The following is a 14,858-nucleotide window of genomic DNA, read 5'->3' on the forward strand; positions in this document are numbered from 1 at the left end:
CTTAAAACTGCTCCGTTCTATAGTCAACCAGTCAACCAACCAGCCAAGCCGTTTTATTATTATTATTATTATTATTATTTTTTTTTTTTATTTCTCATTTCTTTAGTCTCGATACTTATTCTGTGCGTTGGAGTCTCCGTCAATTTTTTATGCTTTATTTTTTGTTATCCTCGTTATTATGATGATTCTCCTTTTTTATTTATTTTTCTCGGTCCTATTATTCTGTATATAATACACAGCAAATGGAAGCCAGCTATCGTACACAAGACGGCAATGAGAAAAATAGGACCGCGGAGTGAAAGGCGGTGAGGGAGATCAAGAAGAAGGAGAACCACGAGATGAAGGAGACAGGCAGGTAGGTAAAGTCTTGAGCTATTGTGGAGACGGTGGAGACACAACTACTATCAGCAACGTCACGCTTCGGGATTGCAATTTTGGGTAATACCACGTCTTAGACAAGATTCTCAACGTGACATCGCGTAATTTGACCACCCGACCGCTCCACTGGCTGCTGTTGCTGCTGCCGGTGATGCTGATGCTGATGCTGATGCTGATGCTATGTTGTCCTTCGGATCAAGCACCAACCAACTAAGCAATTACTGTGTGGTACACAGCCAGATTGACTTGAATTCTAAATCACGTTCAACCTATATATTACAAACCTACACACAACCTATGCACGCTACATATAAATTTATATTCAAATTTATAAATACACTAGCATGCATATAAATTTAAAAACAATATTGATAAACATAAATAAAAATTAATGTATATCATTGACATCTGTTTAGCTGTTTATCATTGTGCCAGAAGACAAAGGTTGCATAATATATGTACAAGGTATTATTCTCTAGACTCTCTCATGTGTCGTCTATTACCAATTGGTACAATTGTCAAGGAAGCTCCAGTGAGAATACTACCTTCCGTCATGGCTCGTGTATACTTGCATGTTACACCTGTACATTTTCATCTACAATACGTGCCCTGAACGCGATGCCGTGTGGGGTTTTAGTGAATATCAGAGATTCTCAACGCAACTCTACTCTGTACTGCGGACACACTACTAATACTGATGATGATAATGACGACCGAGGAAGGGAACAGAAGGCCTACGTTACTGTTACCCAGGCGGTGATCACTCAATGCTTTTGTATGGGACTCAATTTTGTCAGCCGACTCAGTTTTTCCATACCAACTTAAAAGCGCTGTCTTACAATTTTTAGAGTTTTTATAGTTATTTATACTAATTGTTGATATCCACAAGATTACCAAATCAGCGGAATCAATTTTGGGAAAATTTCTTTTGTCAAATTCACTATTTAAACTCGGCCAACTCTGACAAAATTGGGCATGGTGGGGGGCAGAAGTGATCATCGCCTGCTGTTACCTACACACAATGTTAGTTAAATTTATAAGGGTAGAAGAGAGAGAGAGAACGAGAGGGTTTTGCCGGTTATCATCACACGCGAGTCATGCGGCTTCTATCTTGTACTCCGTCAGTAGTGCCGGTGACGGTGACGATGGCGTTCGCCTGCTTCCTGATGACGAGCGTAGCAGGAGTAAAGGGAGTAGAGGAAAGTAAAACGGAGGGACTAATACACAGCAGAGCTAAACGCCAATGGAGGTATGAGGTAGCATGAGGTATAGCACTAGTACAGGGGCCATTCTCGCTACTGGCACAACTGGCACGCTTAACATGCACCCTTTGTACGTCAACGTACACGTTCTTCCCGCTGTTCCCGCGATACGACTAGAGTTGCTGTGTGATGAGTGAGAGGCATTGTTATATATTATACATATGTTATATGTAAATGAGAGAGATGTACAGACTAGTTGGGAGTGTAAATGTATATGGTAGCTTGGGTAGATGTAAAATGTACGCAACCCTCGTGTGCCAGCATCGAATCCCAAGTATTATACTGTATACTCCTATCCTGTAGAAGTGGAAGTGCACGATGTGGAGGAAGAGAATGATGATGATGATGACGATGACGATGACGATGGTTAGGCGTAGCCGCGTGCTGGCGAAACTCGGCGCGATTCCCAAGCGAGTCAATTAGCATTCAATGCATAATTTTCCGTGTTAATTCTACATGGAACTACCGCATAATTAATTTGATATTCTTTGTTGTTATTAGAGGGTGGGAAGATTTTTAAATGAGACTAGACTACTACTAGATAGTTTGTAGTTTATAATAAGTTAAAGAGAATTTTAAAGAGGTCGACGCCATTTCACTCACTTGTATAATATACCGCGTAATATACACAGTATTCAGTTAATACACTTTTTAATAAAATATTATGAATCTGTTTATAATTATTTTAAAACTCGAGCAATTTTCCATTTTCCATTGTTTTTTAATTAAAAGACTAGACGATTTATTGTATATAAAATATATATATTTTTGTATCGATGACCTCATTAAATAGAATTTAAAATAGAAAATAAACAGCGTTTGGCGCAATAGATAATGTATATAGTATATAGATATATGCATCGATAATATATATTTATTGAGAGTGAATAATAAGTGAATGAATTAAATGGCTTTTCCACATGGTTAATTAGCATGTGGACATTCTAGTGCAAGATAAGGTGGAATAAATACAACCGTGATAATACCACTCGCTTTCTATCTATCAATATCTATAGCTTTGTTTTAGCTATTCCCTGTATACATTGCATGGATTATCGGATGATTGCGCCACCAGTCAGTGAGAAATGTTGGATTGGGCAAACGCTATTGGTCTCCATATGACTTGCTATACATTTCATATATATACATATAGATATACGCGATATATATTCCAACAATCATGGGGGAAAGGGTTGACGCGTGATGCTGTCAGTTTCTCTCCCTTAGTCTCTCTTTACTCCTATCTATATATATATATATATGTATATATATATATATATATATATATATGTTTCACACGACAATAAACGGAAGGGTGCGTGACACGCGATACTGCCCGATACGCTGGCGTCACTTGTAAAATCACTATATTCATACTTTGTACACATACAATTATAAACGTATAATATATAATATATACATATATAAGTACAACATATACTTTGGGCAAAAAATAAAATCATTAACAGCCTTGTTAACCAAAGAATTTCAAGGTATATGCTGTAGCAAATATATATAACGTATATATTTAGTTATCGCGCGATGAACACGCGACATTTTAAATAATCACGACGTGCCACCAGCGTGTTTTACAAGAGTACCACACAAGATCATATAACCAACTGATAAGATAAATTATCGACGTTTTTTGTTATTATTATATGCTTTTTTTTTATCAAGCTTTCTCCTAATTAAATTCATACTTACTAGAATTATTACTAAAACTACTGTATTTATCTACAAATTACTATTATACATTTAAAAAAAAAACAACCGACATTTCTCACTAGAAAAAAATTACAATAATAAATGACTTATAATTTTAAAAAAAATTAATTCCAGGAATTTCGCGTTATCCTTATGTTAATCTCACTCTTACTACATACACCAAGTATACAAAAAAAAGTAATAATAATAATAATAATAATAATAATAATAACGGGCAAAAGTAAAAAAAGGATAAATTTAATATTGATGATTGAGATGCGAAGTTGATAGTAAATAACGAGTATCAAGGCACGTATGCTAAAATATATGTACACATATAAAATTGATATGTATAGACGAGGATTGAGAGGATGGTATGGAAGATGGTCTATGCCACTGGTTGCTCACGTATGCTGGTGGTCATGTGCGCGAATACAAACTACTCATGTGTATCGCGCGCGCGACTACTCTCTTCATACTCGCGGGTTTGCTAGAAATTTTCAAAACTACTATATACATAATGTATAATATACGCATTTATATATTAAACTGCAGAGCACACTGCTGCTGATATGATACCGCACGTAGTGTGTAGTTAGTAGTTTATGTATTATGCTGTGACTCCAATATATATATACATATATATATGGGCAGCAGCTAGAATACATCAACGCGATCTTTGTAGCTATAGAGTAATAGAAGGAGAGAAATTGCGGCTAAAAGTAAACTCTTTCTCAGAACATAGTGTGTCTTGTTATTGCGTGGTTCCACGGGCTTCGTGGCTTCAGCTCACTTGAGTTGACTGCAATACAACTAACACATAAGCTAGCACACATGATTGGACACGTAGTGTGGGTAGAGCCGGCTAATGTCGTACATGTACATCGTTAGTGAGCTTGCCAAAGCTGGGACCAGAGGGGGACTAACGGGCAAAGAGGCAAACGCAACTCTAAAGGGGCTTTTATATATATATATACATATATACATATATGATATGGTTGACTTGTATTGGATTGAGAACAAACTCGTATCGTCGGCATTATTGCAGACTGCGTGACGCTGTAACGCCGAGGGCGTGGCGATACGTCGCTGAACGATAAGAGCTATCGCCTCCCTCCGTTGTCGACGTTGCCTCATCATCACCAACACAATATTACTCGCGCCCCCGGCGGCAAGTTGAGCCATTGCGTACAGTATATAATATTCAGGGATATATATATATGTACAGGGTATATATACACAGGATTACATACATGGTATAGATATATATGTAATATTATTATATACCTACGCAATGTCTAGGTAGATATATCAGAGTGTGTATTACTCTGTAGCTCGTTCATAAATCTCGGTTGTACTGAGACACGCGAATTCACATGGGGGCCAACTATTAAGTAAAGGTGTACATTGATGTATGCTTTAGTTGTGTCTGTGTATAAAACTTGAGTACTAAAGCGGTTACAGGCAATTAGTGAGTCGTCGTAGTCCTCGTAGTCCTCGTACCAGCATCGGTGCTGCTAAGAGCAACCGAGTGTCTTTCACTCTGTAATATAAACTCAACAAGTCTTTTGTTTTCTCTTTACCGCGAGGAAATTACTTTAGACATATAAATATATATATAACATCATCTCGATGAGTTGGTTTATTTTTTATCCCGACATTATAAGTTTTGTACTTGATGAATTTTATTATATATTTCGAAAAGGGGTTTGAGTTTCAAAATGAGAAAATCATCACTGTTGACAATGAAAAATATATTACGGCTACTCATTATTACTATATATATTTAATATTAATATTATACTTGTGCAGTAGTTTAAATTATAATTAAAGTGTGCGCAAGTAGTAAGTTTTGTCGCGCGCATGTCTCATCTCACTCGTACAATTTTGTATCTACAATAGTGGAGGCTATATATATATATATATATGTATATATTAAAGAAAGACGAAGAGAGAGAGAGTAAGAGTAATAAGAATAGTTGGCATTATCAAGGGATTTAAAAGTTGAGCCTTGCGGAACGGCGACGCGGCAAATATACTCCTGATGCATTTTGTTGAAACGTTTGCGTCGTCAGCTTCGAGTGCCATACTCTTTTAGTTCACCATCAAGTCCAAGAGCAAGACGACGGCGATATGACAATGATAATAATAATAAAAAAATATATGAAAAACAAATTAAAAGACATTTTTGCTTCCACTTTTTTAGAAAATTAATTTTTTATCTCGTTATTATTGTATGTATGTATGTATAAATATAATAAGCATACTAATATGATGATAATAACAATATATGAACAACTAAAGAAAAATAGTTTAAACAAAAATGTCTCGGAAGTCGTTATCGTGAAAGAAACAGGGATGGGTTCGATATATAATAATATAAAACAGCGATCGCGGTATTATACAGCTGGACGTTTTCCTCGAATCGACGACATTCTGTGAAACGACATCAACATAGACAACAGAAAAGCAAATAAAATAAAAAAGACGAACCTTGAAAGTGTATACATGTGTGTATGTATCGTATTATAGTGTATGGATAGATAGATGATGATGGTGGTAGGGAGCAGTTCTAGTCGGCACAGGGTGGTGCTGTGTAACCTGTTTTCATTTTTATTGTCTGCATCAGGTTTCAGCGGCAGCAGCGCAGGTGAGCGAAGCCTCCGCGAAAACAACTCTCGTATTCCAGCATTGCCAGCTCCTTCTTTTCATTTCTGTTACCTTCTCCTTATTCTCTTAATACACTGAAAATATATACTGGGTATTTTTCCTATACTCAGAAAGGAAAATCCTTATGTTGGCACAGTAAATTCCTATAACAACATGGAAATAATCTACAGATAAGAATGGCAAAAATACCTGTATTTTATAAGTATTTCACAAATATTAGATAGATATGATTCCTATCTTTCTTCTTCGTGTGGTAAAAAAAATTTTGGTGCAGGCAGATGCGGGCAGATGACACTGTCTATGTATTTTTCGAAAAGTAGCCCGTAACTTTTTCCCTGTTGGGGATAACTCTGCACAATATTAACGTTTTTTGTTCCTTATAGTGTCCTCAAGTTCGAGAAACCCAAAAAAGTCCTGAGAAAAATTTATTTTTCGAGTTCAGCCCCATATGAGGATAGGTGGACATGGGTGGAGATGGGTGGAGATGCCACTGTGTATTTTTATAAATAGTAGCCCGTAACTCTTGCCCTGTTGGGAATAACCCAACACAATACAAACGTTTTTTGTTCCTTATAGTGTCCTCAAGTTCGAGAAACCCAAAAAAGTCCTGAGAAAAATTTTTTTTTCGAGTTCAGACCCATATGAGGATAGGTGGACATGGGTGGAGATGGGTGGAGATGCCACTGTGTATTTTTATAAATAGTAGCCCGTAACTCTTGCCCTGTTGGGAATAACCCAACACAATACAAACGTTTTTTGTTCCTTATAGTGTCCTCAAGTTCGAGAAACCCAAAAAAGTCCTGAGAAAAATTTATTTTTCGAGTTCAGCCCCATATGAGGATAGGTGGACATGGGTGGAGATGGGTGGAGATGCCACTGTGTATTTTTATAAATAGTAGCCCGTAACTCTTGCCCTGTTGGAAATAACCCAACACAATACAAACGTTTTTTGTTCCTTATAGTGTCCTCAAGTTCGAGAAACCCAAAAAAGTCCTGAGAAAAATTTATTTTTCGAGTTCAGCCCCATATGAGGATAGGTGGACATGGGTGGAGATGGGTGGAGATGCCACTGTGTATTTTTATAAATAGTAGCCCGTAACTCTTGCCCTGTTGGGAATAACCCAACACAATACAAACGTTTTTTGTTCCTTATAGTGTCCTCAAGTTCGAGAAACCCAAAAAAGTCCTGAGAAAAATTTTTTTTTCGAGTTCAGACCCATATGAGGATAGGTGGACATGGGTGGAGATGGGTGGAGATGCCACTGTGTATTTTTATAAATAGTAGCCCGTAACTCTTGCCCTGTTGGGAATAACCCAACACAATACAAACGTTTTTTGTTCCTTATAGTGTCCTCAAGTTCGAGAAACCCAAAAAAGTCCTGAGAAAAATTTATTTTTCGAGTTCAGCCCCATATGAGGATAGGTGGACATGGGTGGAGATGGGTGGAGATGCCACTGTGTATTTTTATAAATAGTAGCCCGTAACTCTTGCCCTGTTGGAAATAACCCAACACAATACAAACGTTTTTTGTTCCTTATAGTGTCCTCAAGTTCGAGAAACCCAAAAAAGTCCTGAGAAAAATTTATTTTTCGAGTTCAGCCCCATATGAGGATAGGTGGACATGGGTGGAGATGGGTGGAGATGCCACTGTGTATTTTTATAAATAGTAGCCCGTAACTCTTGCCCTGTTGGGAATAACCCAACACAATACAAACGTTTTTTGTTCCTTATAGTGTCCTCAAGTTCGAGAAACCCAAAAAAGTCCTGAGAAAAATTTTTTTTTCGAGTTCAGACCCATATGAGGATAGGTGGACATGGGTGGAGATGGGTGGAGATGCCACTGTGTATTTTTATAAATAGTAGCCCGTAACTCTTGCCCTGTTGGGAATAACCCAACACAATACAAACGTTTTTTGTTCCTTATAGTGTCCTCAAGTTCGAGAAACCCAAAAAAGTCCTGAGAAAAATTTATTTTTCGAGTTCAGCCCCATATGAGGATAGGTGGACATGGGTGGAGATGGGTGGAGATGCCACTGTGTATTTTTATAAATAGTAGCCCGTAACTCTTGCCCTGTTGGGAATAACCCAACACAATACAAACGTTTTTTGTTCCTTATAGTGTCCTCAAGTTCGAGAAACCCAAAAAAGTCCTGAGAAAAATTTTTTTTTCGAGTTCAGACCCATATGAGGATAGGTGGACATGGGTGGAGATGGGTGGAGATGCCACTGTGTATTTTTATAAATAGTAGCCCGTAACTCTTGCCCTGTTGGGAATAACCCAACACAATACAAACGTTTTTTGTTCCTTATAGTGTCCTCAAGTTCGAGAAACCCAAAAAAGTCCTGAGAAAAATTTATTTTTCGAGTTCAGCCCCATATGAGGATAGGTGGACATGGGTGGAGATGGGTGGAGATGGGTGGAGATGCCACTGTGTATTTTTATAAAGAGTAGCCCGTAACTCTTGCCCTGTTGGGAATAACCCAACACAATACAAACGTTTTTTGTTCCTTATAGTGTCCTCAAGTTCGAGAAACCCAAAAAAGTCCTGAGAAAAATTTATTTTTCGAGTTCAGACCCATCTGAGGATAGGTGGACATGGGTGGAGATGGGTGGAGATGGGTGGAGATGCCACTGTGTATTTTTATAAAGAGTAGCCCGTAACTCTTGCCCTGTTGGGAATAACCCAACACAATACGAACGTTTTTTGTTCCTTATAGTGTCCTCAAGTTCGAGAAACCCAAAAAAGTCCTGAGAAAAATTTATTTTTCGAGTTCAGACCCATCTGAGGATAGGTGGACATGGGTGGAGATGGGTGGAGATGGGTGGAGATGCCACTGTGTATTTTTATAAAGAGTAGCCCGTAACTCTTGCCCTGTTGGGAATAACCCAACACAATACAAACGTTTTTTGTTCCTTATAGTGTCCTCAAGTTCGAGAAACCCAAAAAAGTCCTGAGAAAAATTTATTTTTCGAGTTCAGCCCCATATGAGGATAGGTGGACATGGGTGGAGATGGGTGGAGATGGGTGGAGATGCCACTGTGTATTTTTATAAAGAGTAGCCCGTAACTCTTGCCCTGTTGGGAATAACCCAACACAATACGAACGTTTTTTGTTCCTTATAGTGTCCTCAAGTTCGAGAAACCCAAAAAAGTCCTGAGAAAAATTTATTTTTCGAGTTCAGCCCCATATGAGGATAGGTGGACATGGGTGGAGATGGGTGGAGATGGGTGGAGATGCCACTGTGTATTTTTATAAAGAGTAGCCCGTAACTCTTGCCCTGTTGGGAATAACCCAACACAATACGAACGTTTTTTGTTCCTTATAGTGTCCTCAAGTTCGAGAAACCCAAAAAAGTCCTGAGAAAAATTTATTTTTCGAGTTCAGCCCCATATGAGGATAGGTGGACATGGGTGGAGATGGGTGGAGATGCCACTGTGTATTTTTATAAATAGTAGCCCGTAACTCTTGCCCTGTTGGAAATAACCCAACACAATACAAACGTTTTTTGTTCCTTATAGTGTCCTCAAGTTCGAGAAACCCAAAAAAGTCCTGAGAAAAATTTATTTTTCGAGTTCAGCCCCATATGAGGATAGGTGGACATGGGTGGAGATGGGTGGAGATGCCACTGTGTATTTTTATAAATAGTAGCCCGTAACTCTTGCCCTGTTGGGAATAACCCAACACAATACAAACGTTTTTTGTTCCTTATAGTGTCCTCAAGTTCGAGAAACCCAAAAAAGTCCTGAGAAAAATTTTTTTTTCGAGTTCAGACCCATATGAGGATAGGTGGACATGGGTGGAGATGGGTGGAGATGCCACTGTGTATTTTTATAAATAGTAGCCCGTAACTCTTGCCCTGTTGGGAATAACCCAACACAATACAAACGTTTTTTGTTCCTTATAGTGTCCTCAAGTTCGAGAAACCCAAAAAAGTCCTGAGAAAAATTTTTTTTTCGAGTTCAGACCCATATGAGGATAGGTGGACATGGGTGGAGATGGGTGGAGATGCCACTGTGTATTTTTATAAATAGTAGCCCGTAACTCTTGCCCTGTTGGGAATAACCCAACACAATACAAACGTTTTTTGTTCCTTATAGTGTCCTCAAGTTCGAGAAACCCAAAAAAGTCCTGAGAAAAATTTATTTTTCGAGTTCAGCCCCATATGAGGATAGGTGGACATGGGTGGAGATGGGTGGAGATGCCACTGTGTATTTTTATAAATAGTAGCCCGTAACTCTTGCCCTGTTGGAAATAACCCAACACAATACAAACGTTTTTTGTTCCTTATAGTGTCCTCAAGTTCGAGAAACCCAAAAAAGTCCTGAGAAAAATTTATTTTTCGAGTTCAGCCCCATATGAGGATAGGTGGACATGGGTGGAGATGGGTGGAGATGCCACTGTGTATTTTTATAAATAGTAGCCCGTAACTCTTGCCCTGTTGGGAATAACCCAACACAATACAAACGTTTTTTGTTCCTTATAGTGTCCTCAAGTTCGAGAAACCCAAAAAAGTCCTGAGAAAAATTTTTTTTTCGAGTTCAGACCCATATGAGGATAGGTGGACATGGGTGGAGATGGGTGGAGATGCCACTGTGTATTTTTATAAATAGTAGCCCGTAACTCTTGCCCTGTTGGGAATAACCCAACACAATACAAACGTTTTTTGTTCCTTATAGTGTCCTCAAGTTCGAGAAACCCAAAAAAGTCCTGAGAAAAATTTTTTTTTCGAGTTCAGACCCATATGAGGATAGGTGGACATGGGTGGAGATGGGTGGAGATGCCACTGTGTATTTTTATAAATAGTAGCCCGTAACTCTTGCCCTGTTGGGAATAACCCAACACAATACAAACGTTTTTTGTTCCTTATAGTGTCCTCAAGTTCGAGAAACCCAAAAAAGTCCTGAGAAAAATTTATTTTTCGAGTTCAGCCCCATATGAGGATAGGTGGACATGGGTGGAGATGGGTGGAGATGCCACTGTGTATTTTTATAAATAGTAGCCCGTAACTCTTGCCCTGTTGGAAATAACCCAACACAATACAAACGTTTTTTGTTCCTTATAGTGTCCTCAAGTTCGAGAAACCCAAAAAAGTCCTGAGAAAAATTTATTTTTCGAGTTCAGCCCCATATGAGGATAGGTGGACATGGGTGGAGATGGGTGGAGATGCCACTGTGTATTTTTATAAATAGTAGCCCGTAACTCTTGCCCTGTTGGGAATAACCCAACACAATACAAACGTTTTTTGTTCCTTATAGTGTCCTCAAGTTCGAGAAACCCAAAAAAGTCCTGAGAAAAATTTTTTTTTCGAGTTCAGACCCATATGAGGATAGGTGGACATGGGTGGAGATAGGTGGAGATGCCACTGTGTATTTTTATAAATAGTAGCCCGTAACTCTTGCCCTGTTGGGAATAACCCAACACAATACAAACGTTTTTTGTTCCTTATAGTGTCCTCAAGTTCGAGAAACCCAAAAAAGTCCTGAGAAAAATTTATTTTTCGAGTTCAGCCCCATATGAGGATAGGTGGACATGGGTGGAGATGGGTGGAGATGGGTGGAGATGCCACTGTGTATTTTTATAAAGAGTAGCCCGTAACTCCTGCCCTGTTGGGAATAACCCAACACAATACGAACGTTTTTTGTTCCTTATAGTGTCCTCAAGTTCGAGAAACCCAAAAAAGTCCTGAGAAAAATTTATTTTTCGAGTTCAGACCCATCTGAGGATAGGTGGACATGGGTGGAGATGGGTGGAGATGGGTGGAGATGCCACTGTGTATTTTTATAAAGAGTAGCCCGTAACTCTTGCCCTGTTGGGAATAACCCAACACAATACAAACGTTTTTTGTTCCTTATAGTGTCCTTAAGTTCGAGAAACCCAAAAAAGTCCTGAGAAAAATTTATTTTTCGAGTTCAGACCCATATGAGGATAGGTGGACATGGGTGGAGATGGGTGGAGATGCCACTGTGTATTTTTATAAATAGTAGCCCGTAACTCTTGCCCTGTTGGGAATAACCCAACACAATACAAACGTTTTTTGTTCCTTATAGTGTCCTCAAGTTCGAGAAACCCAAAAAAGTCCTGAGAAAAATTTTTTTTTCGAGTTCAGACCCATATGAGGATAGGTGGACATGGGTGGAGATAGGTGGAGATGCCACTGTGTATTTTTATAAATAGTAGCCCGTAACTCTTGCCCTGTTGGGAATAACCCAACACAATACAAACGTTTTTTGTTCCTTATAGTGTCCTCAAGTTCGAGAAACCCAAAAAAGTCCTGAGAAAAATTTATTTTTCGAGTTCAGACCCATATGAGGATAGGTGGACATGGGTGGAGATGGGTGGAGATGGGTGGAGATGCCACTGTGTATTTTTATAAAGAGTAGCCCGTAACTCTTGCCCTGTTGGAAATAACCCAACACAATACAAACGTTTTTTGTTCCTTATAGTGTCCTCAAGTTCGAGAAACCCAAAAAAGTCCTGAGAAAAATTTATTTTTCGAGTTCAGCCCCATATGAGGATAGGTGGACATGGGTGGAGATGGGTGGAGATGGGTGGAGATGCCACTGTGTATTTTTATAAAGAGTAGCCCGTAACTCTTGCCCTGTTGGGAATAACCCAACACAATACGAACGTTTTTTGTTCCTTATAGTGTCCTCAAGTTCGAGAAACCCAAAAAAGTCCTGAGAAAAATTTATTTTTCGAGTTCAGACCCATCTGAGGATAGGTGGACATGGGTGGAGATGGGTGGAGATGGGTGGAGATGCCACTGTGTATTTTTATAAAGAGTAGCCCGTAACTCTTGCCCTGTTGGGAATAACCCAACACAATACAAACGTTTTTTGTTCCTTATAGTGTCCTTAAGTTCGAGAAACCCAAAAAAGTCCTGAGAAAAATTTATTTTTCGAGTTCAGACCCATATGAGGATAGGTGGACATGGGTGGAGATGGGTGGAGATGCCACTGTGTATTTTTATAAATAGTAGCCCGTAACTCTTGCCCTGTTGGGAATAACCCAACACAATACAAACGTTTTTTGTTCCTTATAGTGTCCTCAAGTTCGAGAAACCCAAAAAAGTCCTGAGAAAAATTTATTTTTCGAGTTCAGCCCCATATGAGGATAGGTGGACATGGGTGGAGATGGGTGGAGATGCCACTGTGTATTTTTATAAATAGTAGCCCGTAACTCTTGCCCTGTTGGAAATAACCCAACACAATACAAACGTTTTTTGTTCCTTATAGTGTCCTCAAGTTCGAGAAACCCAAAAAAGTCCTGAGAAAAATTTATTTTTCGAGTTCAGCCCCATATGAGGATAGGTGGACATGGGTGGAGATGGGTGGAGATGGGTGGAGATGCCACTGTGTATTTTTATAAAGAGTAGCCCGTAACTCTTGCCCTGTTGGGAATAACCCAACACAATACGAACGTTTTTTGTTCCTTATAGTGTCCTCAAGTTCGAGAAACCCAAAAAAGTCCTGAGAAAAATTTTTTTTTCGAGTTCAGACCCATATGAGGATAGGTGGACATGGGTGGAGATGGGTGGAGATGGGTGGAGATGCCACTGTGTATTTTTATAAAGAGTAGCCCGTAACTCTTGCCCTGTTGGAAATAACCCAACACAATACAAACGTTTTTTGTTCCTTATAGTGTCCTCAAGTTCGAGAAACCCAAAAAAGTCCTGAGAAAAATTTATTTTTCGAGTTCAGCCCCATATGAGGATAGGTGGACATGGGTGGAGATGGGTGGAGATGGGTGGAGATGCCACTGTGTATTTTTATAAAGAGTAGCCCGTAACTCTTGCCCTGTTGGGAATAACCCAACACAATACAAACGTTTTTTGTTCCTTATAGTGTCCTCAAGTTCGAGAAACCCAAAAAAGTCCTGAGAAAAATTTTTTTTTCGAGTTCAGACCCATATGAGGATAGGTGGACATGGGTGGAGATGGGTGGAGATGGGTGGAGATGCCACTGTGTATTTTTATAAAGAGTAGCCCGTAACTCTTGCCCTGTTGGAAATAACCCAACACAATACAAACGTTTTTTGTTCCTTATAGTGTCCTCAAGTTCGAGAAACCCAAAAAAGTCCTGAGAAAAATTTATTTTTCGAGTTCAGCCCCATATGAGGATAGGTGGACATGGGTGGAGATGGGTGGAGATGGGTGGAGATGCCACTGTGTATTTTTATAAAGAGTAGCCCGTAACTCTTGCCCTGTTGGGAATAACCCAACACAATACGAACGTTTTTTGTTCCTTATAGTGTCCTCAAGTTCGAGAAACCCAAAAAAGTCCTGAGAAAAATTTATTTTTCGAGTTCAGACCCATCTGAGGATAGGTGGACATGGGTGGAGATGGGTGGAGATGGGTGGAGATGCCACTGTGTATTTTTATAAAGAGTAGCCCGTAACTCTTGCCCTGTTGGGAATAACCCAACACAATACAAACGTTTTTTGTTCCTTATAGTGTCCTTAAGTTCGAGAAACCCAAAAAAGTCCTGAGAAAAATTTATTTTTCGAGTTCAGACCCATATGAGGATAGGTGGACATGGGTGGAGATGGGTGGAGATGCCACTGTGTATTTTTATAAATAGTAGCCCGTAACTCTTGCCCTGTTGGGAATAACCCAACACAATACAAACGTTTTTTGTTCCTTATAGTGTCCTCAAGTTCGAGAAACCCAAAAAAGTCCTGAGAAAAATTTATTTTTCGAGTTCAGCCCCATATGAGGATAGGTGGACATGGGTGGAGATGGGTGGAGATGCCACTGTGTATTTTTATAAATAGTAGCCCGTAACTCTTGCCCTGTTGGGAATAACCCAACACAATACAAACGTTTTTTGTTCCTTATA

Source organism: Microplitis mediator, chromosome 2 (genome assembly GCF_029852145.1).
Source record: "Microplitis mediator isolate UGA2020A chromosome 2, iyMicMedi2.1, whole genome shotgun sequence".
Classification (NCBI taxonomy): domain Eukaryota; kingdom Metazoa; phylum Arthropoda; class Insecta; order Hymenoptera; family Braconidae; genus Microplitis; species Microplitis mediator.